The sequence below is a fragment of the Zophobas morio genome, unplaced genomic scaffold (genome assembly GCF_036711695.1).
Source record: "Zophobas morio isolate AGI-343-1 ecotype UQ-CSIRO unplaced genomic scaffold, CSIRO_AGI_Zmor_V1 ptg000014l, whole genome shotgun sequence".
NCBI lineage: Eukaryota > Metazoa > Arthropoda > Insecta > Coleoptera > Tenebrionidae > Zophobas > Zophobas morio.
The window spans coordinates 15,175,156-15,200,730 of record NW_026972119.1 but is presented as its reverse complement, the minus strand read 5'-3'; the positions used below and the strand labels follow the sequence as shown (position 1 = coordinate 15,200,730).

General features: G+C 34.2%; 1 protein-coding gene and 1 non-coding gene across 2 annotated transcripts in view; one reads left to right on the top strand and one right to left on the bottom strand.

Moving 5' to 3' along the window:
* The window catches only part of LOC135128992 (neurotrimin-like), a 353,567-nt gene that overhangs the window by 193,374 nt on the left and 134,618 nt on the right, over positions 1-25,575 (top strand). The window lies entirely within an intron of this gene.
* On the bottom strand, positions 7,201-7,272 carry Trnaa-ugc (transfer RNA alanine (anticodon UGC)). The gene has a single exon. It is a non-coding gene; the product is annotated as a tRNA-Ala (tRNA).

The following is a 25,575-nucleotide window of genomic DNA, read 5'->3' as shown; positions in this document are numbered from 1 at the left end:
ATCTTGGGTTCGCCTGGTGTTTTATTTTTTAAAGTATTAGAATCTAGGGAACCCCTAGTATTTTATTTTTGAAAGAATGAGAACCTTGGAAATCCCTGGTAGTCCAGTCAAAATAGGTATTTAACTTAGCCAAAATTCGCATAGAGCTAAAAATTGGTATAGACGTTAAATAAACCATTACAAATGAAATGTCAAAAATCCCCTTCGATCCTACTTCTGCAAACAATTTTATCCAAGGTCAAAGGTCAAAAATTCAGGTTTTTCCCATTTTTTTCTGAAACCGTAAGTTTTATCGTAAAAATAGGTCAGACAAAAATTGTAGATCATACAATTCTCTACAAAAATTGTTTCAATACTTTTCTTCGTACGAATCACCATTCATGAGATATCGCGATTTTAAGAGTTGAAAAAGTCATTTTCTTCAAAATATGCACACATTTCCGCACCACCTATGAGGTAAGGTACTTGGCGCATTTTTTTAACGTGGCTTCCCCAGTAGGCATACTCCACGATCTAGTGTGATAAAGAAATAAAAATTTGATCAGTATACAGATCGCATCCTATTCATTGAAAGAATCGTACTATTGCTAATGTTCAAAGTGGAACAGGTTGATTTCTTCTAAGTTTTATTATTTACTTCAACAATTATTTCTTCATCTTCACTTTCTTCTTCTTCTCCTTGCAGAATTTCTGTACGCCGTTCTAAGAAAAGAGATGGATCAGTTGTCTCTTTGATATCATAAGTATTATCATCTGTTGGATTTGATTCAATATTAGAGCAAGTCTGACCCTGACAATTGATACATACTGGCGAACAAAATAATCCCACTTTTTGACAGCCACAATTCTTACTACAATCCGTCTTGCAGGTTCAAAAAATAGTATTAAGCAGTTTTTTTTTGGAGCAGGCGGGAGTAGGGTTTGAATTGGTTCCAAAAAATTATCTCTTAATTTCCAACCTCATTCTTCTGGGTCCAGCTCATTGCCTAGCCACATTTGAACTTGATAATACACACGATACAAGTGTTTTGAAATGCAGAAGCAGATGTTGGAGGCAGACAAAACAACTGCACTGTTTCATTGTTCCATACAGATGTTACAAACCTTAAATATCTATACTTGTCTATGGAATCAATTTTTTTTGGAGCACCATTATGTAATGTATGATACATTACAAGAAGAAAACGAATTCCATTTTTGACGATGTCATGTGGAGAAGAGTCAATCTTTGTAAATATTTCTGCGCAATCAATTAAATCATTACGTTTTTCTAACAATTTAAAAACTGCTGTTTTACTTCTCTTAAAAATGGCTGATGTAGTATCGCAACAATTTATTGCATGCAAAAGTAAAATATGAGTTTTACATTTTGGATATACAGTCAAACTTTGTGATGAATATATTGTTGATTGTACTTAAGCTTTCCCAGGATTCAAAAAGTAAATAATTTTATCAATTGGAGTCCGTGCAGTCAGTAATATCAACAAATCAACATCTTCACCAACGACGACAGTTGTATTTGGTCTTTTGAATTGTTCTATTGCTGTTTCAATTATAAGGACATCAGCATCATTATCAGCTTGTTTTATTGAAATACCAGCAGCTGTAAATTCTTCACATAGCATTGAAATGAAGTGAGACGTATACAGGCTGTATATTATGTACCTAGAATATGAATTTTTCAACTTTTAAAATCGCGATATCTCACGAATGGTGATTTGTACGAAAAAAAGTATTGGAACAATTTTTGTAGAGAATTGTATGATCTACAACTTTTGTCTAGCCTATTTTTACGATAAAACTTACGGTGTCAGAGAAAAATGGGAAAAACCTGAATTTTTAACCTTTGACCTTGGATAAAATTTTTTGCAGAAGTAGGATCGAAGGGGATTTTTGACATTTTATTGGTAATGGTTTGTTTAACGTCTATACCAATTTTCAGCTTTATGCGAATTTTGGCTAAGTTATGATTTTTTTTTGTCTATTTTGACTGGACTATGGTGTTTATTTTTTAAAGCATTATCAGAATGTTGGGTATACATGGGGTTTTATTTTTGAACGAATTAGAAGATCCTTGGCGTGTTATTTTTAAAGAAATAGAATGTCGGGGATCTTTGGTGTCTTGTTTTTTAAAGAATTAGAAAGATTTTTGAGATCCCTTGGTGTCTTTTCTTCAAGAGTAAAAGAGAATCTCGGGAAAATATTAGAAAGAGTCTCGAATACTCCTGTTATCTGGTTTTTTAAAGAATTAGAAAGAATATTGTTGTTTTACTTTTAAAGAATTACAATTTAGGGAACCCCTGGTATGTTATTTCTTAAAGAATTTGAAACATGGGGATCCCCGATGTCTTATTTTTTTTAAATTCGCATCTCGAAAACCCATAGTTTCTTATTTTTTAACGAATGGGAAAAATTCTCAAGGTCCCCTTCTGTCTTTCTTTAGAAATTAGAAAAATCTCGAGGACTAGTGTTGCATTATTTTTGAAAGGATTCGAAAGGATCTCGGGACCCCTGTAGTATTTTTTTTTAATCAGTTTTACAAAATTTCGAAGAGCTGTGGTTTCTTATTTTTAAAAGAATCAGAATATTCAATGAAGTGATTTCTTCACGTCGGCCCTCACAACTAATTCCAACAATTAACACATCTGTTTAATAAAAAACTATAACATATACTCACTTAATGTAAAGATGCGTATTTACCTTCATCATCAAGTAGAGTCCATCGTTTCTTTCTTTTTAAATTTTCTGCAAGACATTCATCTGTAAACAAACCCTCAGTTACGAAATCAATAAAAACAAAGTTTGACAATTAAATTTCATCTTCCGAAATACACCAGCATAACTGTGATACATGTTAATGTTCAACTTCACTTTTGTTATTTGATTACAATTGTGTATTGTACATTAAATTCGCCCACACGCGGGTTTATTGCGTTAATTTAGTTCACAATTTCAAAAAGCATGGAGCTTCGTTACACAAACAGCAAGCTTTGTAATACATATTTCCACTTTTTTATTTAAATTCGTTTATATAGGATTGTTATTCGGGAAACAGGAGATAACAATGTTGTGTGGATGTTCTTCAAAAACAAAGTGCTTTACGCAAATTAACTGAAATAAAAATTATTCAAGCAGTACCGCTATTTGTCCTGGTCCACAAAAAAAGTTTCTGATACATGTTTTACGTAAAGTTGGTGTTAGATTTTTATTGGCAAATATTTAAGAAAATGTAAAGAGGCCTAATTCACGACAGGGAACCCCGGTTTTGCAGATAAAGATAAAGATTAACATGAACAATGACAATGGGAGAAAAAAATGGCAATGCTTCGAGTATATGTATATGGTCTTATTTACGAGCAATCTACAAGTAAAGGTTTACATTCCCGAGAAATTCACACAAAGCGGTCTGTGGAAAACTAGGTAGCCTATTTTGTATAGATAGGCGCCAAAATGAACGACCATGAACAGAGAATATCCTCATGCAATCGTCAATGAAGACGATTTTTCTGGTTCAAGAACTCTACTATTCATTTCCGTTATATTTTTAGCACTGGCCTACACTAGTGCACCAGACTATGCTAAACAACGTAGGTGTTTCGAATTAATACTTAATTCAGACTACACATACAGACTTGGAGCCGCTAGCGTTAATCCCAGCTGTTCCGTTTTCAAGACAGACAGACGTGTGGGTGCTAAAAGATACACTCACTTGTGTATCGAGTGGGCAGAAGTAAACATCAGTTCTTGATTTAATTTCCCGAGACATCAAGGTAAATCTCCTTGTGGGTTCTTGCTTCTGAAATATTTTCCGGGGATCATTGAATCACAGTCTGTTTTTACCAAAACCAAACTACTGACGTATTGTTCAGCCCACTTTACGAAATATCAGAGATCAAACACATGGTCATGGCGCTTCCTATGTTTAGACATCGGGGGTGTAACATGTAAAAAAATTGAGACGCATGCACGGATGTGGCGCCTTCTACGGAGGCGGTTGCTCGGGCGCCTTTCTGGTGAGGGAGCACCTAGACCGGAGAAATGATTCTCCAAAGGTCTCGTGAGCTACTATGACACTTCTGACTTAAAAAAACTCTGTCTTGGACAGCTCTCGTCGTCTCGATGACATCACAAAAAAATAAAAAACATGAAGGGCAAATCGTTTATATATTTACAATTCGATAGCGTAATGAGTACTAGCATTGTAAGGAAGGAAACAAACAAAGAATTTACACGAAGCTTTAAATTAAAACGTCAGCCACGTGTTAAATACGGTCAAAACTAAAACAATAATTTGAGAATAAATGTTCAAATTCAGGTTCAAGAAAATAACGCATTGATAATATAAATACACATTTGAACCCCACGATCATATTTTACTTTAACTGATGACAAATTTCAAAGTTCTGTCTCTGAAATTAATCAACGTTTAAGGTTAGTTTAAATGTCATAAATGAACTGTTTTAACTCTCGAGTGAAAAGTTATATAAAGTGTGGAAAATCTAATAATTTCGTTAAAAGCATTCAGAAGGTTTTGTATCGTTAATAAAATAAGGTGAGCCCACGTGTTTTACAGTTACATTATGTTGTAAAGTTGCGCAGAAACTATGAACCGTTAAAAAATACTGAACATTTCACATTCGAAAATCGTTAATAAACTCACATGGGTTATGAAAGGATTTTCTTTATTTTTCAACTGCGTTTACAGTTTACAGTCGCTAGTCTAACGTTTCAGAGGTTAATAAAAATTTCAAATTATCTCATAATATTTGACGTATTTTGTGATAGATGTAAAGAATTATAAAATATAGATTTTATCAAAGCGTTTACGTGCTGTAGAATACCAATATAAATTTACAATCGGCGTGTCAAACTCAGCATAAACCATATATCCATTCGAGTGATGATTTTTCATGATATATCAACTTTTTATATCTGAACATGGTGCGATGAGAACGATTGGATGGAATATATCTAATTAAACCGTTCGTTAGACGCTGATTGATGTTACAGATGATTAAATGTGTTTCTAAATCGATCGGCATGTTTGCAATTCGTTCCATCAAGAAGAGCCGCTTTTAAAACCAAATCTAAGAATTAACAACAAAACTCTCGCTGCATCAAATTCTTGTTTGTTTTGACGGTATATAAAGCGGAGCTAATCTCATGTCAGGAATAAGGTAAATTTTTTTCAGAAATAAGTATACTTTAATTATTTAAATTGCCCTTTCAGCTTTAATAACGTTTCCGAAAATACAGAATTACAAAGAAAGATAAATGAAAATAACAAGGAAGGGCAATTACGCACAAATCAGCTGCATGATCTTTCATGTGTAACACCAACAGACACAAATCTTCGGAAAAATGATTACAAAAGCATCTTCCGTTATTTGCTGCCTGTTTAAATCGACCTGTAGCACGCGTGTGTGATCCGAAAAAAATCCCTAATAAGAACGAAATCGTAATTTTTTAAATTGGTCCTATACGCTTTCTGATTTCTGATAATATAGAATTACAAAGAAAGCCAATTGAAAATAACAAGCAAATGCGATTAAGCAGAGTGATCTTTCATGCATAAATAACACCAGCAGACACAAATCTACAAAAAAATTTACAAAAGCATTGCTCGTACATGGGTAATTGAAAGATTTTCTACAAAGCCGGGCCATAATTGGTTGTAAAATTCGAAACTAGTCTGATTACCACAAGGCAAACATGGAAAAGTTAGAAGCACGCACAATAATGGCGCTCCGCTATAATTAGTAAATAACGCGATGCGAGTTAACAGAAAGTGAACTTTGTAATTGCCTTGATGATTATCATCTGGGCAAATTACTATTGACTATAAATTTACTTTGATGGGGTCTTATCCCATTCAGTCTCCTTATTAATTAAGTCTGTCGGTTCGTAACTTTCGGTTAAATACAAAGAGTCGTGATTGCGATTATGATGTACGGCGCTGGATCCAATTCATCAACTTGAACACCACGAAACGAGATTTTTTTCTATTTGAACATTCGATAAAACAACACCAGTACAAATAATCAAGTGAGGCGAACGGATTTTATTTAAGCACCCTGTCAAGCTGAAGAACCGAGTGGTTTCCTTGTTCATTTAGCCGAGTTAAGATGGGAAAAGCGGCGAGCGTTGAAACATTAATGAGAATAAAACACTCGATGGAAAGATGTCCTGTTAACGAGAGACGTTTGAGGGATTCGAAAACACTTAACAACATTTGTGTGTGCACCTTGTTATAGTTACATAGTGGCCATGTTATAACTCAAACTCCGTCAAAGGTGTAACACTATATAAACCGATGCTCTCTCGATAATTATAAGTGCACCCTCGATGGTCAATAATGTGCACCGTCCATTAACGACCCTCGTGATTACACTCTGACCATTAAAGATCGAAGATGGTTCGCCCCTATTAATTCCAGAATTCTTCCGAAGGATCAATATTTATTACGCCGGAATTGGGGGAGAAATGAACGCTTCTTTCTGTCGATTAAATATTAAACTTTGTTTAACGAATCTGACGAAACGCGTTATAGAATTTCCAAAATTTTGTGTGCTCTTTGAATGGATCATCCTGCTGTATTTTTTCTACTTTATCAAAGTCTTTCCGAAGGAGATTTTAATAAAAATATATGGTTTTAGCGTCGGGTGATGTTGCTGAACTTTACTCTCAGTGATCGATCACTTCGAGAGTAAACTCCTCAAAATCCAAGGTCGATTACAGTGATATATTTTTCGGGGATAACGCAACACGTACAAAATATACGCACGTTGAGCCGGAAAGTCACTTTGAGATGATATTTACGAGAATTACGGCGGAAGAATAATATTTGTGTTGCAACAAGGATTTTTGTTTAATTAAGTATTTATAACCTCGACCATTAATATTAACTTGATGATATTCACTCAGTTCTTCATCATATATCCTACATAAATCTAAAGTACCAACGTTTCCTTGGACTTTGGGTATAACTTATACACTCAATTTCAGATATATAAATTGACCTCTCTAAATCTTGAACCCTGAAAACTGGTTCTATAAAATATTGTCGTGAAATGAATTTGACAAATTAACATTAAAAGTGGACTTTAACAGAGCACATCTGCTTATTACATCCAAGATTAAAGCAAATTAAAAAAAATGCTTTGAGATTTAACTGGGTAGTTTTTGAATTAAGAAAAAAGTTGGAGATGCCGGGGATCGAACCCGGGGCCTTTCACATGCAAAGCGAACGCTCTACCACTGAGCTACATCCCCGATACTTTGCTTTAATGGTATTTACAGAGCAACTTTGCGTGTAAGAGTAATAGAATAATGCAGCCGTAATACAAAAATCAACTTTAGTCTCGTTTCGTAATCATTAATCAACAAACCAATGTTACGCTTTACCAAAATTCCTAAAAAGTTCTTTATGACAAATTACAGAATTTCTTTACAAAATCAGTTCTACAACCATATTGTATTTTTTATGAATTGAATTTATGATTCATACGATGTTGCATTCAGATATTATTTTGTTTTAATTTTTCAGAACAGAATTTACGCTACAACTTAATCTGGAACTACTAATGTTGGTTCTACTGAGTATAGATCGTCTTATTTAACTTTGCATAAGATTTAATCGCTATTTTATAAAGTTCAGACTCAATATTTACTCTGAAAACGGAATTTATATTTAAATACGAATTATGGAATTCGACTGTTGCGCTACATCAAGTGAAGTTTTACATTAAAACAATTATGACATTCTTAATTATATGTTCTACGTTGCAAACTAAATAACAACTTTGTAATAAGACGGAGGAAATGACGGGTTTACAGAGAATAGCGTAAGGCAAATCTGATCATAAGAGGAACACTTTTTAATATTAAATCAAATATCTCTACAATCTATACTAAGGATAACCCAACAAACCTGACCTGACCTGACCCGATTTGACCTGACCTGATCTGATTTAACCTCACCTGTTCAGACCTGACCTCATCTGACAGGACCTGACCTGATCTGACCTTACCTGACCTTACCTTACCTTACCTTACCTGCCCGGTGAAGCATTGCGTTACCTACCTCTCTCCACTTTCGCTTAACCCATGGTTTTACGTCTCTTATTAGAATCCTGGTCCACGCACCTTTCCCTGACCTCTCCCTATCCATTTGCCAACTGCTTAGTGTATCTTCGCTTCCTTCATTTTTAATCAGCAACCTTATCTCCTGTTCTCTCCTTCTTTGAAATAGGTTTCGTGTTTCCTCGGCCGACAAATGGATTAGGATGATCCCTGCTACCACCTGTGATATTCTTAAGGCCATTGGGCCCTCGTTACCATCCTTCTGAATCTCTTCTTGTTTGTGGTTCCTTGCCATAATGCGGTGCCATATAAAAAAATGGACTGAATAGCAGCGCACATCAGTGCCCTTTTCTTTGCTCCGGGGCCACGGGTGTCGGCAGCCGGATGCTGAGGGCCCTCATAGTCTTCTCCGACGCCCGGTGTATTTCAAGGGTGAAGGTTAGTCCTCTGTCCAATATTACGTCTAGATATTCTACGCTCAGTTCTGTTTCGATTTTGGTTTCGCCTAACTTGAAATACATATCTTTTATTTTTGCCCCGTGTCTTTTTGGAGCTATTTCCAGGTGGTTAACCTTCATCCAGATCTTTATTTGAAAGAGAATTCAGTTTCCCAGCTCAATGTGCGTGCTGTGATCAGTATTGTCAGGTCATCCGGATAGCATATCAATTCCACTCCTTCCCCAATTTCCAGTTCCATGACGAGAGTTGACCCAAGGACCGACCCCTGGGGTACCCCTCCACCTACTTCCATCTCTATGTCTCCTTCAATCTGGATTTTCCTGTCTTTGAAATATGATCTAATTACGTTGCTAAGGTGATATCTTTCTTCTTTTTAACTTTCCCAATATTATTATCCATGATGATTCAAGCATTCTTGACATCAACCAAGATAATTCCACTACATTTTTCTCTGCTTTTGGCTATAGTCAAAGTTTTTTTACGGCGTCTACTGTCATTTTCTTTTTTCTGAATCCATATTGATTTGGATTTAAACCGTCACTCTGTCCTATCTCCTCCATCAGCCTCTTTAATATTAGATGTTCGTCAAGTTTTCCTAAGACATTCAGCAGGCATATTGGTCTTCCTTTTTATTCTTCTTTTTCTATTACTTAGTACTAATTTGGCGGTTTTTCATTCTTCGGGGAAACTGCTTTCCCTGGTTTTAATTTGCAGCAAGCCTGATTTATCTCCACCTTGGTGAAGTCTTGTACCCCCTCAGGGATTATTCTACTCGTCTCACTTTGCTGTGCCACAAATAGTTCCTTAAACACCTCTATTCATTTCTTGAGTTTGAGCTTCGTCCTCGGGTTACTACTCTTCATTTGGGACTTTATTATCTTGTAGGCATCCCCAAATATGTCATGTTCAAGTTTCTCGCACAGTTCCTTCCATTTATCCTCTTAAGCTTCTTTATGTCATTTCTAAACTTATAACTAAGTATATATTCTTTGTATCTAGCTTCTCTTCATGCTACGTTGGTCTGTCTTTGATAGTCTCTTCTCTTTTTCTTGACGTCTTTGACTTTTACTTCTATTTCTAGGCTCCGCCAGTAGGGGGGTTTGCCTTCAATGTTTACTTTTATTTTCGAACAGCTTGTAGCCCAATATACCCACTTTGGCTGATTCTTACTTCTTCCATCACCTTCCATCCTACCGTCGATCATACTGATGTCGATGTATGACACCCGATTTTTTCTTACTAATGTCGGTTTTACCCCGTCATTTAGGATGTCCGGGTTCATGATGTTAGCCCTAGCAATGACGATATTTATTTTCTTTGACGCTCAGACTGCATCCTGTAGCTTATCCAGGAATTTCTTGTAGGCCTCCACACCACTATTTGTACTGATATATACAATAAAAAAGCAGTAGGCATCTAGTTCCACACTTGCAAAACCTTTGCCCTTCTTATATCCCTGTATTTTCTCCTTCAAATTCACGAATCCGGCTTGTCCGTCTAGGCTCATATAGGTGTTTCGACGTGTCTTACATGCCTTGCTAGGTTCAGATATCGCTATTATGTGAACCTTCTCATTCATAGCAGTGGCGACAGCAAGGTTAACCTGTAGGATCTTGATTTTTATGAGAGGTCCATCTCTTAGACGCTGTCCTTTTTTTGGACAGCATCTCGTCTCTGGCCACTTTGATGGCCCTTCTAAAGGTCTTACATGCACCACTTCCAGCTTTATGTCCGTCTTCTTCACACAAGGGACAGTAAGATCTTGCCGTACATATAGCAATAACATAGGATATGTTATTGCTGTTACATTTTTCGCATTATATCATTTTATATTTGAACAGCAAAAGTAACAATCGTCTGTATGATTTTGTGGCTCCATCCAAATCATTGGTGTCAGCAAACTTATCTGAAGAATTAACCCATTTCCGAGAAGACATTAGTAATTTTTGTTTAAATTCAAGGTAATAAGCGCATAGTCGACACAAATAACTCTTACTAAGCTGAACACGAAATGAAATATCAACACCATTATCCATATATATTATTACCACAAAATCTAGAAGTTAATTTTTATAGTACTAAGAACAAAACTGAAAAAAATATTTTTTGCAGGAACTGTATGTGATAGAAATTTTTGCAATTTTTTTTTATACATGAGTGTCTAAGACCTACCAAAATTACTACTTGATTTTGTTGGGGGAAAACCATCGCAGGCCTGTGTAATTTATACGATAGTAACATTCATCAACAAAATTTACGAAACAAAAACTAGTGAAGATATATAAAAACAAAAGATCTGGTGTGAAATAAATTTGTGCAAATAAAATTATTATGTGATGTTAAAACTGCAGTGAGTGAAATTTACGTTCAATTAAAATTATACAACAAAGAAAATTACTGAAGTTAAAATTGTAGATAGGGAAATATTGTATGAGGTAAAAAATTGCAAAGTTAACAAAATTTACATGAGACTAATACTTGCCACACTTTATCAACGATTCAAACAAAGAGTTTACATTATGCCAAATTATATCATGATCTAAGGGATTGGTTACTTCAAAAAAACAATTTACTTTGAGAGTTTAGCATACCGAGAACTGGTTACCCCAACAAAACACATAATAAATAAATACAAAAATGTCCAATCATGTTTGCGAGGAAAAAGAGTTTCGGTGACATAATTTCTACCGTTGCGAGGGTGTTATTAATCTTTAGTGTTGCAAAGACATGCCTCGTTGATGTTATCAATCTCTAGCGTTGCGAGGACATGCCTCGATGAAGTAATCAATCTGTAGCGTTGTGAGGGCATGCCTTAATGAAGTAATCAATCTTTAGCGTTGTGAGGACAAACCTCGATGATGTAGTCAATCTGTAGCGTTGTGGGGACATCCCTCAGTGATGTGATCATGATAACGATGATAATAACGATGATAACCGCTTAAGGGAAGAAATTATTTTAACCCCCCGCCAGTTCGTGGCATGAATTAGTTAATTTAACTGCCGTAAATGAACTATTAACAATGTTCTATGAAGAATTAAGAGGTGTTATAATGTAACACTTACGTATATGCATCCAGTAACCTATTCGTAATTAAACAACAAAGGTGTTCTCCTGACTAAGTGAATTTCATGAAATCTTCTAGCAAGTGGTTTATTTAAATAATCCTGATTATTAAATTGTGTTAGCACTAGCTCACGATTAAGAAAAACTAACTTGATTGGTGAATTTACAAACAATAAACAAATGAACAGCACGTCTTCCGCGTTGAACGAAAGTCCGCACTTTTTTCCGATTAAAAGGCTGCAAGAATTAACCGCTCGGTTTGGGGAAAACTATGTCGTTATAGAAGTTACGATTGATTGTCATTAAACAAAAGCTTCCTCCCTTTTATTAACTATCAAACCAACTAATTTAGATTAGCTCTTACCACGTGTTTACATTCACAAAAACAATTCGGACTGACGCTCCGCCATGCCGCCCTCTGTCTAAAAACCAACCCCCTAACTAAAATCACCTACCGCTACTAATTATTCAACTATCAAGCAAGCGTTACCGTGCACCTGGTTGCCTATGTTTAACGATTTCTTTTTTTGGTGATTGAATTTTTTTCTCTATCAAATTCAAATTATTCAAATGTGATTTTGCGCCGCTGTTAATTAATTTCAGCGCGAAAATTTTGATTTAAATTCGGTCACCACAAACACAAGTTTCAGACTTCCAAAAATTCATCGCCCTCAGGACAGAATCGACGTGTTAAATATTAACCTGGCTATGAGGGTTCTGGTGAAAGTACTACTAACACCATCATGCATACGAGGTATTAACAGTAACACTCTTATACGTATAACCAAAATATGTCAAAAGCTGTCGTTCTGAAGTTTATAAATTATGCAAATTGTCAATCCTTACGAGAATTAGCTTCCTATGCCTATAAAAAAATTCTTTTGAGAAAATTATCATTTCATTGCGTTCCTTTTAACGATGAAAATATTAGGTATCTCTATTAAATATACTAAAACTTAACTTTGGAACTGTCTTTTATTGCGAAGGTAATAATCTCCTCGGCGTATGCAAGTTCTCACAATTTTATCGACTCTTCATTAACCGAGTTAATTGTATAGTTTCGCTCTAAAGACCGAATTTTATTACTCTCTACTTCAAACTGATGAGGATGAGTATCTTTTTTTAACCGTCACACGGTTTTAGACTACTGTAAAATGAGAACTTGATATAAAGTTCTGACATTAACTCTTTCTTAATAGTGGAGCCGTTGGCAATTTTAAAACTTCTCTACAAACAGAATTCTGTAGAACTTTAGTTCATTTAGTATTCTAAATACTTGGAAAATGTTACTAGTTTCATTGGAGTGCTTTTTTAACCAAGTCATATTGTGAAACAACAAAGTCTGTTTAAAATTTTTCGTAGCTTTTACTTTAAGGGTAATTTCCACGATGGTGACAACTGAGCGATTTCAAAGTCAAAACAACGTAAAAAGCGAATTCCGGAGCGAACATTTTAAACACCAATTAAAGTCGTTCAAAAGTAAGTTTGAACGCTCTGCTTTCAATTGACTTATGATAAACGAGATTTCATTCCAACTAGAGGAACTAACAACTACAATTAAAAGATGCAGCTGAGTGTAGCCTGGCGATACCGATATCGATGAAAGACGAAAACAACACCGAACAGGATGCACCGTACAAAAGGCACGTAGTTCATTTATACGAAATCACATTTTCCGCTGTTCGTAATGACATTTATTCGGAGTAAGACCTTTAGAACATGAATAACATTGTCATTCTCGGGACATTAAGCAGGTCGCTTTTGTCGAAGGTAACTAATCCGCCATAAGCTTAAATGTCAATATTCGATTTGTAAAAGCGGGCTCGGGGACTTTTTAAACCAACGTTGGCTGCACTGCGATAAAGGCGAGCCCCTGACTTATAGAATTTTAATTCTCGGAAGGCTTTATCGAAAGGGCCAAATCGCGTGACCACAACTGTCTGCCTGCTGTCACCGGTGCCTCTCAGGCAGCATGAAACGATCAACCCCCGATTTCAGCGCTGTAATAACTCATAGCCAACTGCGTTCATATATCAAGTTATCGTCATTGATTAATCTACTTGAAAGGTTCATGGTTGTTGCCGAAGCAATTTGTTTCAGGTTGTACAGGGGCGGTGTTAATTTTCTTTGTTTTGTGAACTTCATTGGACTCAAACTCGACCCAAAATCGTAAACAACACGGCGGACCATTTAAAAACAGCCCAACAAGTTTTAATAGATTGCCGTTTGGCTCAAGAGCAGATCTTTCGCACTGTCGCCGGTTAATGGCCTTGCGGATTAATGAAATGGAAAATCGACCTTAACACCACCTCAAAAAACAAACTCTTTTGTAGTCGGGACCGATCAATTATTAAGGTAATGGAAATGGTCGTTTTGTGGTATCGATATTCTGCTCATCATCATCATTAAGTCGGCTGCGGCCCCTGCAAAAAACGCACAGACGATTTAACCACTTCTACAGTTAACTCGATATAATAATAATAATAATAGTAATAACATTAGTTACACCAGTAATAACAGTAAAAATAATAATGCTTATTTATTTTAATAGATTTACGCCAGATTACAACAAAGAATAGTAAAACCAGTTTTATTACACAGGGAAAATGTTAACCGACTTTCGTAATTAAAACAAATTTAATGCTCCTTATATCGCTATAAAATATTTTAATAAAACTTAAGTTATCATAATAATTTTATGGCATCAAAGCAATGAAAGTTTTTGTCGTTTTGTGGCAATTGTGACCAAATAGTCACTCCTGAAATGATACAAATATACCATTTCTAACACGAAAAAGTTCTGTAAGATATGATTCCAATAACGAGCTTCATAACGAGCGATTAAAAAAACCGTCTAGTTACTAACTGATCGTGTTTTTTGCGGGGATGTAAGTTCGACATTACCACAAAATACCCACCCGACAAAGGTTATTGAAACAAAGTTTAAATTCTCTATTATATCTGGTTCTATATTCACATTTACAAATTCTTTTCCCAAAATTTCACTCACAAGCGGCAATCTATTAAAATCTACATTTTTTTTAAAACAGACTTAAATATTATATATAGAACTTTTGGCATAAAATACAACTACATTTTCCACCTAGTTACAACAGGCTATGGAAGTAATGGTAAATTGTGCCACCCTATTCATTCCATGAGCTAAATATGTAATATGGATTAAGCGAGAAAAAAATATTTTCAGATTCGGTGAAGCTTTGCACATACATATAACAGCATCGAATTACATTAATATGATATTTTCAACTGGAATTGGTTCCGGAAGAAAAAAGTTCGTTAAACTTTCATGAATAAACCTTGTAATGATACTATGATTTGTGTTTTCCAAAGCTTTTGTGCTAATCAAATATCAAGTGCCACATTTTCCACTAGTCAAAGTTCCAATCAACAAATTTGCGACATAATGTCCACATGAATCGGTTGTTTCATCGACATAAAAATAAATTAGATTATCGCCTATAATTTGAGGAATAGCCTGCTTTGTTTTCTGAAACACTTTGTCCACGAAGTTTTTCCTTAAGATACTCTCATCGGGAACTGACTTCATGGTACGCTTTTTAAGAAATGATAGTAACTTGGGGTTATTCAATTTTTATAAAGGAATATCGGCACTGAGGCATGCTCTCCACAATTCTATACAATATTTTTGTTGATCTGTCATTTTTTTCATCTAACACTACTTCGGGATACTTTCCTATCCAGCCGTGGACACTTGCAGCAACTTTTCCAGGTAAAGATTCTACCAAAATGTTTTTGTATTTGCTGAATAAAGGCACAATTTGAAAATTATTTTATAAAAATATACTTAAACATGCACTTAATCGGTAAATCTGCAGCAAGATCGAAAATATCCAAAACATGCATTTTTAAGTCCCAGTAGTTATGATTACACACTAAAAGTACAAAAATTCCTATCGTTTCGTGGCAACCGTTTTAATTTTTTTATTTAGTTTGTTAAGTTTGAGGTCATCAAATAATTAATTCAGACAATTTAAGGCTACAACAACGTCATTTTAAATAACCAAATAGGTATTAGACCCAGACTTGAACCTTGAGCCACTCCAGAAATGATAGAAATTTCTGTAACATATGATTCCAATAAAGAGCGTTATAACGAGCGGTTAAAAAATCCTCTAGTTACTAGCTGATCGTTTTTTTTTTTTCACGGACGGACGTAGGTTTGAGAAAACTTCAAAATTCGCGAAGATTCGTTGTGATCTCTGATACTTGTCTTTTGAATTTTCGTGGTTAGTTCAATTGTTTATGTTTCTTAGTTTTTGTATTATCGTCTTTCGTTTTCTTTTCAAAATTAATTACCTCATTCATATTCGAGAAACTCTTCGAAGAAATGTGAAATTTTTCCGTGAAAGAGAATGTCTTAAGAGTGTGGCGGCACAGTAGCACGCTGGTAAGCCGAGAAAGATAAGCGCCTCCGTAGTCTAGTGGTAAGGGTACCCGCCCGGCAAGCGGTAAACGTGTGGTTCGATTCCCACCGGAGAAGCAACATTTTTCTTCGCTTACCTGCAGGAGAAAAGAGGACAGCGGAAGGAAGGAAGGCTAACAATACTCTCAGATGACAATATTCGAAATTTAGTTGAACTTCTCATCGAGTTCTAGCATTAAATTGTCATATGTGATTTGTCTAACAATTTTAAAAAAGGATTTGCGCTTCTTTCCTATTAACTTGTGTTGATGAACTGATACCAGTATATCTACCTTGAAGAGTTGAATATTTCCAGTGGTTTTTAAATTACTTATTTGCACTTCTTTGTTCTACATTTTCCATATTTTTTCTTTAGCAAAGTTATTAAAAGCCGACTGCAAATTTATAAAGTCCACATCTATAAGATTAATATAAGTAAATGTAAGGTTATGAGTTTTTCGAGAAAACCAAATACTGTATTGTTTAATTACATCATGAACGATTCACAACTAATTAGGGTTTACGAGCATACGGATTTAGGGGTAGTGTTTGATACGGCTCTTTCATTTGTCCCTCATATTAATTACATATGTAATAAGACCGCCAAAATGTTGGGATTTATAGTTAGAAACACCAAAGAATTTGTTAATATCGATTCTCTGTTAATGTTGTATACGGCTTATATTAGATCTGTACTGGAATATTGTGCCGTCGTTTGGAATCCTTATTATATAATACATATCACTTCTTTAGAAAGAATTCAGAAGAAATTTTGTAAATATGTTTATTTCAAAATTCATGGCTGTTACCCTGTTAGGAACTTTTCGTATCAGGAATTACTTACGGAGTGTAATTTGGTACCACTACAAACTAGACGAGAATACATGTCTGTAATTTATTTGTATAAGCTAATGCATGGTACCTTTCAAGATAGTAACCAATTGCGGCAAATTCAGTTGAATGTTCCTAGAACAAATATTAGGCATTTTCGAACATTTACGTATACTGTAGCTCATAATAATCAACATATGCATTCACCGTTACTGAATATGTGTAGAATTTACAATAATATTCAGTTCGCAGTTGATATATTTGGTACTAGTCAGAAAGAATTTATACAACTTTGTAAATCTGTATTTTTTAATTAGTTATCTCTTTCAATTAGTTTATCTCCACTTATTTTTAGTTTAAAATTTATTTTGAACTAATTGTTTTCGTTGTAGTGTCCTATTGGGCAATGCCCGTTGGAAATAAATTACTATTATTATTATTATTATTATTATCTAAATTACGTTCATTTTGTAAGACTTTCTCCGTACTTTGTCGTATACTGAATTAGGTCTCTTGTTACTCATATTGGTATAACTACTTAACTAAGGTTCTATTATATTTCTTAGTTTTTTCTCTAATATAATTTCGTAAACTTCCCTAGCATCAATATTGATATTATTCTATAATTGCTACACTTACTGGTGTTACTTTTTATGTAGTGGGAGTATTACAACCGTTGTCCAAATTTTTGATAAACATTATAATACTTATTCCTTCATTCTGTCCACTATATGCGTGTTTCTATTGAATAGGTTTCCATCATTGTCTTCTATCCATCTTATCATTTCTTTTTTGCCTTTCTTTAAACTCTTTAGAATTCTAAATAGGTATCAGTTTCGCATTTTTTTGACAATTTTCTTGCATTTTATTGCGAAAATTTGCCCATAATGTTTTCTTTGCTCCTGGAATTTTGTTATTCACTTTTTTCCTTTGTTCTTTGTAATTTTGTAGTTATTTTTACTCTTCTTTTATGTAGACATTTTCTCCAGAGTTGGCCTTTAAGTTTCATTTCTAACTTAATTTCTTTTTTCCGCTATTATGTACATTTATGACTGCAACTGAATACTTTACACACATATTTTTTGTGACAACGGTTTTTAATATTTTGAAAGCTTGCCGTAACTCCTGTAAGTCTATAATTGGTTCTCTTCCATTTTATCTATTTCTAATTCTAGGGTTTACTCAATTTTTTTTGTTAACAGTAGGTGGCAAATGTACTTAATAATCAAGGGCAAATCATGAACTTTTGTTGCAAAAGCTATACACATTTGGTTTTAGTGAATCTCTAATCTTATTACTTAAGTCATATTTGGGCAACTGGAAACAATACGTCAGGTACAACGGTTTCAAATCTTATTATTTTACACCTTGTTCAGGTGTGCCCCAAGGCTCTAATCTTGTGCCGTTATTATTCATAATGTTCTATTTTCGGTCCAGATCTCTTGATATACCTGATACTGTTTAGTAATGACCTCAAGATTTTTTCCAAAATTGCATCTATTACAGACTGCACTTTACTGTAAAATGTTTTAGAAAAGTGTGCCAAAAATAAGCTACCACTCAAAATTAATAAATGTCATGTGGTTAGCTACACCAGCAAAAAGGAATACTGCTTATTTGAGTTATTTCCACTTTAAGGCTTTCAAAATTTTCCACTAGTTCTTCTTCTTTTCCGTTTATCCCCTATATATTCCGTGTATTATTTTTTTCAATTAAATTTTCTTTAATGATGTCTTCCTTCTTGTTTTTCTTGTTTTTGATCTCTCGTTATCTCACTTAGTCGTACAAAAACTTGCATCTGGTTTCATTGAACATACTGTTACATTGAACGGGTGAATAAAATCGGCGTGGGTAAAACTCAACAATTTATTTCTTAATAACTCGAGTGTACACGACTAATTAGTAGAGCGATTATGTACAAATTAATTCTAGAGAACCTCACTGGACTCTCTTGACTCAACTAGCTGAATAATCTCTCCCGAAGGTGGCCTCCATTTAAACCCATTTTCCTTTCTCGATGTTTCGCGATCGAGGTCTTTCTCGAATCCATCGCGACTTCCGCTTCCAGGCCTTTCTTTAGCGAACGCCGCTTCGACCAGCCGATGAGTCATACTACATTCTAAAAGACCCATAGGTGTCACACCGGGGCGGCGTATGGGTTTATTTGGTAACAATAATTCGTGTATACTCTCGACGGAGCCACGTAGGGATTTTAATGACATAAATTCCATAAAAGTTTTATTTGATGCATATATTATTTCCAGTTTATTGTATCGTAACCTCATGTGGAATCCAATATACTTTTATTATACCAATACAACTGAAATCGTTCAACGAAAATTGTTAACATTCTTTGTCTTTAAGACAATCGAGTTCGAATTTGATTGATTGTGTTGAGTTATTGACTGAAATTTCAGTCTTAAAGTTTAGGAACGGTTTCACTATTTATATTACAATGGCACGTAGATTTAGTAAGGTGTGGAATATTTGATTATTTTTATTAAAATATAACATATATTATTACAAGGGTAGTGTAATGCGTGTTTTACTTTATGTTATAGTTAAATATTTAAAAATATGTAATAAAAATCGAAATATATACAATTTTACCTCACAACATAGCATGAACGGTAAACACATGCACGTAGATACGAATCGACAATCACAAAATGAAACTTCCAATATCTATAATTCAAATAATATGATTAGTCCAGACATTTTGCGGATGAAAAATGGAAATATTAGTTCTTATCCAGGCAAAAAATCTACGGCTTAAGTAAAATATGAGAAAGTAATGCCGTGGTAAAGTACGAAATTTATTCGTCTCAAAATCGACTTCCGTACGTATTTTAATATCCTATAAACCCAAATTAATCATATCAGCACCCACCAATTAAAATATTAACTTAATCTAGGGATCGTAACAGATTTATTCGAAATTCCGTGGACTTTATCGACTACAGTTTTCTTACGAAACGGATATTCATTGTGCTGTTGATAAGTTGACTATTAAATTTATTACCATAAATCTTGTTAAAAAGAAATAAATGACCGGTTTAAGATTTGATATAGTGGTGTTTTAAAGTCCACCGGCCTGTTTAAATTTTGGGGGGGAATATTTTTGCATGCAATTTTAGATACGTCAGCTTCATTTGTCAAAAAGGTCTAAATTTACAAAAGTATTGATGACAATTCGAGTTTCTGAATTAAAATAATTGACATATTTAACTAAGCAGCTAAAATTCTGACACAGCAATGATTTAAAACAACATTCGCCACTATTTTCGCTCCAAATTTTTTCTACAACGGTGAATTTTTAATGACCCTTAATGGTGATCAAATTTAGCTCAAATTATTTTCATGCTACATTTTATTAAAAATAAACTTCACTAATTAATTTTAAAGTTCGTTTGTTTACGTCTACATGGGGTTTTCGGCTCGTGGGCTGTATTATTTTAAATAATTTTGTCCTGTTGTTCTCGTTTGGTAGCAGCTAACTTCTTTTAACGAATTTAAAAGTGATGAAAAGCGTCCTAATTTCTCTCAAAAATAATTACCGAAAGTAATAAAATTAATTATGTTAAATTAAATTAACAAAATTATTATCCTTACCTCATGGCGACGGGATAAATTACCAAAGAAAATCAGAGTTGGTAAAAAATGGTATAAATTATTTATAATAGGGTAATTCGTTACTTAAGAAAACCGACCATTGGTATTATTTTACAACAAACATGTGTTACTAATGTTCTATTAAATTTTCCATTAAGCTCACTGAAATTCTATTACCGATGATGTACTTTAATTCAATTAATTTTGTTACTAACTAAAAAGTTCCCGTGCAGCTATTATTAAACAAATTAAAATTATTTGCCAGTAAATTTTATTTATTAGACATAACAAAAATAAAATCTGAGTTTAATGATATGTATAAAATGGCGTCAAAATTGTATGTTACTCTAGTGGGCATATTTTAAAAATAAAACTGTGTGCAATTGATCTACATCAATGTTTGCGGTTTTACGACGTGTTTTGTTGGTTTTTGCTTTTTGAATAACCCACGATTCATTATTTTTTAGCAAATTGCGTCGTTTTAGCCTGAAACGAAAAACCATAAAAACTGTGCTGGTAATATAATTACTATAAAAATACGCTTTGCACTGTGCGAAAAAATAAAAATTTTAACGTTGCTCATGGCACCACGAAAAAAGTTTTGGCAAATATTGACGAGAAAATTACTTTTTTCTTTGGCACAAAAATACGTTTTACTATAACAATATTTCCTGCAGACTGTTTGTATTCTTGTAGTGTTTACTTTCCCCTAATTACTATTAAAGAGTGTATTTTGATTTAATTAATTATTAAGTCGACAGTGTAGCTCGACGTGGCATATTTGGTGGAGGCGCCGGGAAACACGTTTCTATATTACTAATGCTATCTGTTTATTTCACTAATGTTGTAGCAAGGTTTTTAGACAGTTTTTGTGAATAAACATACAAACTCCAAAGCATATTCTTTGTTTTGGATACAACTAGCCGGGTTAAATATCATAATGTAGCCGGACTATAAACGAAATGAGATCCGCTCATTCGCCAAATTTCGCTCTATGAAGGTTCCACATTGTTATAGTACATAAATACCGAATGGAAAATTGAACTCCCTAAAATAGGTCAAGTCGATTCAACACTAGATTGCCCGTAAAAATAAATGTTTACTCGGAGCGTTCCGATAAAAAGGAAACACCATATCTAGAAATTATGTGGCTTTTATTAGAAAATCGTCTAAAAATAATTTTGTTTATAGCGACGTTCTAACTTTAAACCTGCTTGCGAATACATATGAATAATAATATCCAAATGACGTAAAGTTTCTTTACGATAAGCCAAGTACAGCTGGTGCGTGTTTATTACCGTTTGTCCCTACCCCAGCCGCTAATTGCATGAATTACGTTCTAAGTATTATTATTAAAAATAAAATTAGCGGAACCATTGTTCTCTGACTGTGTTGGTCAGGCAACATGTGGAAAATACTGTCCGAGGTTAATAACAATGCATGATAAAAGCCACTGCAACGGGGAGTGTTAAGTTGTCAAAAACAAAACTGATTAATCAGTCCAGAAAAAAGTGATTTAAGTTTTTTAAATATAAACGAAAAATGCGACGTAAATATCCTTTCTTTAAAAAAATGATATTTACGTTTGTATGTAATGAACATGAAAATAATGCGGTCAGTCACAATTCCTGCATTGTAATCAACAAAACATTTGATAAGATAAAAGTTATTGACAATCGCATGGATTCCAGCAATAATGAACAAATTTTAATAAAACACATTTTTGTGTTTTCAATTCCTGTGGAGTTCCACATTATCCATCCCACTACTACCCACAAATATTTTTGCATGTTTGTGTTATACAATGTCCAACGAAATTTTTATTTTACGTTAAAATGTAAACATGTTCGTATGGTATTTTTAAAAACAGCGAATTTTGTTTGTTTAACATTAATTCCGGTAATTTGGAAAAGCATGGCAATGAAAAAATATATGTTACAATATTCGCAGATTTACTCAAATTCGCCAAAATGCTTCTGGAATGTAATAAAATTTTATTCCCTACCGACGTTATTTGCATTTGAAGCCAATCTACAATCCTTCGCAATTTCAAATACCAGGCAAATAAATCTCCGCTGAAGTGCTTTATTAACAACCGCATTATTTCTTATGAGAATTAATTTCTGATTCGGGAAATTTGATTATTCAAACATGCGATTAATAAGCGGCGAGACTAACCGATCGGCTACAAAAACATCTTTGACCACAATAATAATAATAATAAAAATGAGGGTTTTGTGTATTTTCGATAATCCATATTTGGCGAATACATGAAACGAAGCGGACTAGAAATTTTCAGACTAAAATACTAGAATGCACAATACTTTTACCAAAATATGTAACGTGTTTTCTAGAAAGACAGTCGTGCTAAATGGAATTCTTGTACATATTTCTACTATTAACAGCGTTCTAATAGGAAAACTTGGGGAAACTGTGGGATAATGGAGTTGCAGTTTTTTCTGCTTAGACACACGTGATTAGAATCCAACGCGTGAGACAGAAATTAATTATAGATAGATGTTTGTATTCATAACATGTCGGCACGACGCGAAAGTTAGACATATTTAAGTTAAAATTCAATGAACCCCACAAGCGTCTCGTCGCAGTCGCAGAGTTGACTTTGTGTACTAAAGATTAGCCCTTTTGAATTCAAATTTTGCCAGGTAGGCAAATATCCCAAATTCCTGGCACAACTTTAGGGTACAATGGATCTAGTTTTATTGTGTATGTTATGTATGTGTATTGAACACTCACACCAGGAAAAAATGTGTGTGCGAAGACAGTCAGTAATTAATAGCTAAGTCGTGCACTGTGCAGCATTTGTGGTGACAATTTTTTCTTTCTGAAGTAACACTTATGTAATAAAGATTTTTAATCATCTTTGTGAAATCATCCGACGAAGAGAACACGTGACCCAAAATGTTGAATAAACCAAGATAATTTGAATAAATATTGTCTAAAGGAAACCCCAAAAAGTTCGTTTCCACCATCCAACAATGTGGAGGAAAAAAATCAAAGCAATTGTTAAACATATTTAATTTTATTCCATTAAAAAAAGGTTATTTGGTTGTTCAACCTGCTGAACATTAAGGTCGATTTTATTGCGCCACTTAATTTACTAAACTTCAACATCCTAAAACTTGGCTCTCGACAGCACGCTTTGTTTCATTGTTCAGAAAATAGAACTAGGGTTTATATCACACTTAATGTGTGATCTGTCCAACGAAGTTGCAAATTATTGTGAACGAAACGATAATTTTTTGATAGTTTAGAACGTGTGATATTAAATACAGTTAGACTTTTTCTAAGATAGTGAATTTGTTTGAATGTTTTACATCAGATCATAAAAAGTTCTGTCTAAATAACGTTGAGTATGAAAAATAGGTCCTCCGTTTCTGTTTATCGTCAGTTTTCGCCGTTTATCGTCTGTCGTCGTTAATGCTGTTTATTTTATTATACAAAAAACCTCCGGAACTAGTGGATTGATTACACTGAGCAACAAGAAATTTATCTTTAGTGCAAGTTTTCGAATTTTTTTATGTTAAACAAAAGTTTTCATTTCAAAGATTTTTAAAATTTCAGCAATTTTTGAAAAAAATTTTTATTAAAATTAATGAACATGGCTGTTCCAAACAGATTTTTTTTTTCCTCGTGTAAAAGATGCTAACGTTTTTCTCAACAGCATTCCCTAAGGATAAATGATTGAAATATATCCAGCTTTTTCGAAAATTTTAGAAAACTTGATTTTCGAATTTTTTTTATGGGAATCCTTGTATGTTAAAGTAAAAGTAAAGAACCGCTCTAAGGGTATATTTCAAATAAGTTTTTCCTTCGAAAAACTTTGTGATGACGTCATCAACATTTTGGCAAGGACAAATATATCAATTTGTTTCTGCTTTCTCTGTTTACCCTATTCCCCTTGGTTCCTTTCTAATTTCTTGAATCAGTCATTAATTCTTTCGTTTCTTCTGTTTTTTGAGTTTTTCTTGTTCCATTTATGTCTCTGATTTTTCACCTTTATAAATTAATTACTTTATTCCCCCTGTTCTCCCTATGTTCTGTCTGTATTCTCTCTGTGTTTTCTATGTATCCTTTCAATGTCCTAATTTGCCTCCGTGTCCCCTTTCCTCTGTGTTCTGTTTGTGCTCTCTCGTTGTTTTCTGCATTTTCTCTTTTTTTTGCTTCTTTTGTTTCCTCTGTTCTCTTTTTTCCCTTGGTTGTCTGTGTACTCGATATGTTTCTTATGCATTCTCTGTGCTTTACCTTCTGTTCTCTCTGTTATTTCTGCTCCCTCTTTCCTCTAATTTTTCTTATTCGCTTTGTTTCCTTTATAAATTCATTCATTCAGTCATTCATTCCTTCGTTCCCTCGGGTCTCTGCATTTCCTCTGTTATTTCATTACCCCCCTTAAGTGTCTTCCTAGTAGTCTCCGTGTGTTCTGTCTATTCTTCCTTTTATTTTTGCTCTCCCTGTTGTTCCAATTCTTTTTGTTCGCTTCGTCCACCTGTTTTTTCATATTTATAAATTAATTCCTTTTCTCTCTATGTTCTGTCTGTATCCCCTCTGTCTCTCTATGTGTCCTTTCAGTGTCCTGATTTGTGTCCGAGTTCTCGTTTCTCTTTGCTCTGTTTGTATTCTCTCCTTGTTTTCTCCATTTTTTTCTGTATTCTCACTCTCTTTTCTCTGTATCCTCTCTCTGTCCTCCCAGTTTCCTCTATGTTCTCTATCCTGTTCTCTCTGCTATTTATGCTCCCTCTCTTTTCTGTTTTCTGGTTCCCTTTGCAAATTCATTCATTCAGTCGTTCATTCCTTCGTTATCTCTGTGTTCTGTCTGTATTCTGTCGGTATTCTCACTCTGATCTTTCTATGCCCCCTCGGTGTTTTCTTTGTGTTCTCCCTATGCCCTGTCTATTCTCTCTTTTATTTCTGCTCTCTCTGATTTTCCGGGTTTTCTTGTTCCCTTGGTCGCCTATTTTTTCATCTTTATAAATTTATTTCTTTATTCCTCCTCTTCTCCCTATGTTCTGTCTGTATCTTCCCTCTGTTCTGTATGTATCCTTCCAGTGTCCTAATTTGTGTTCAC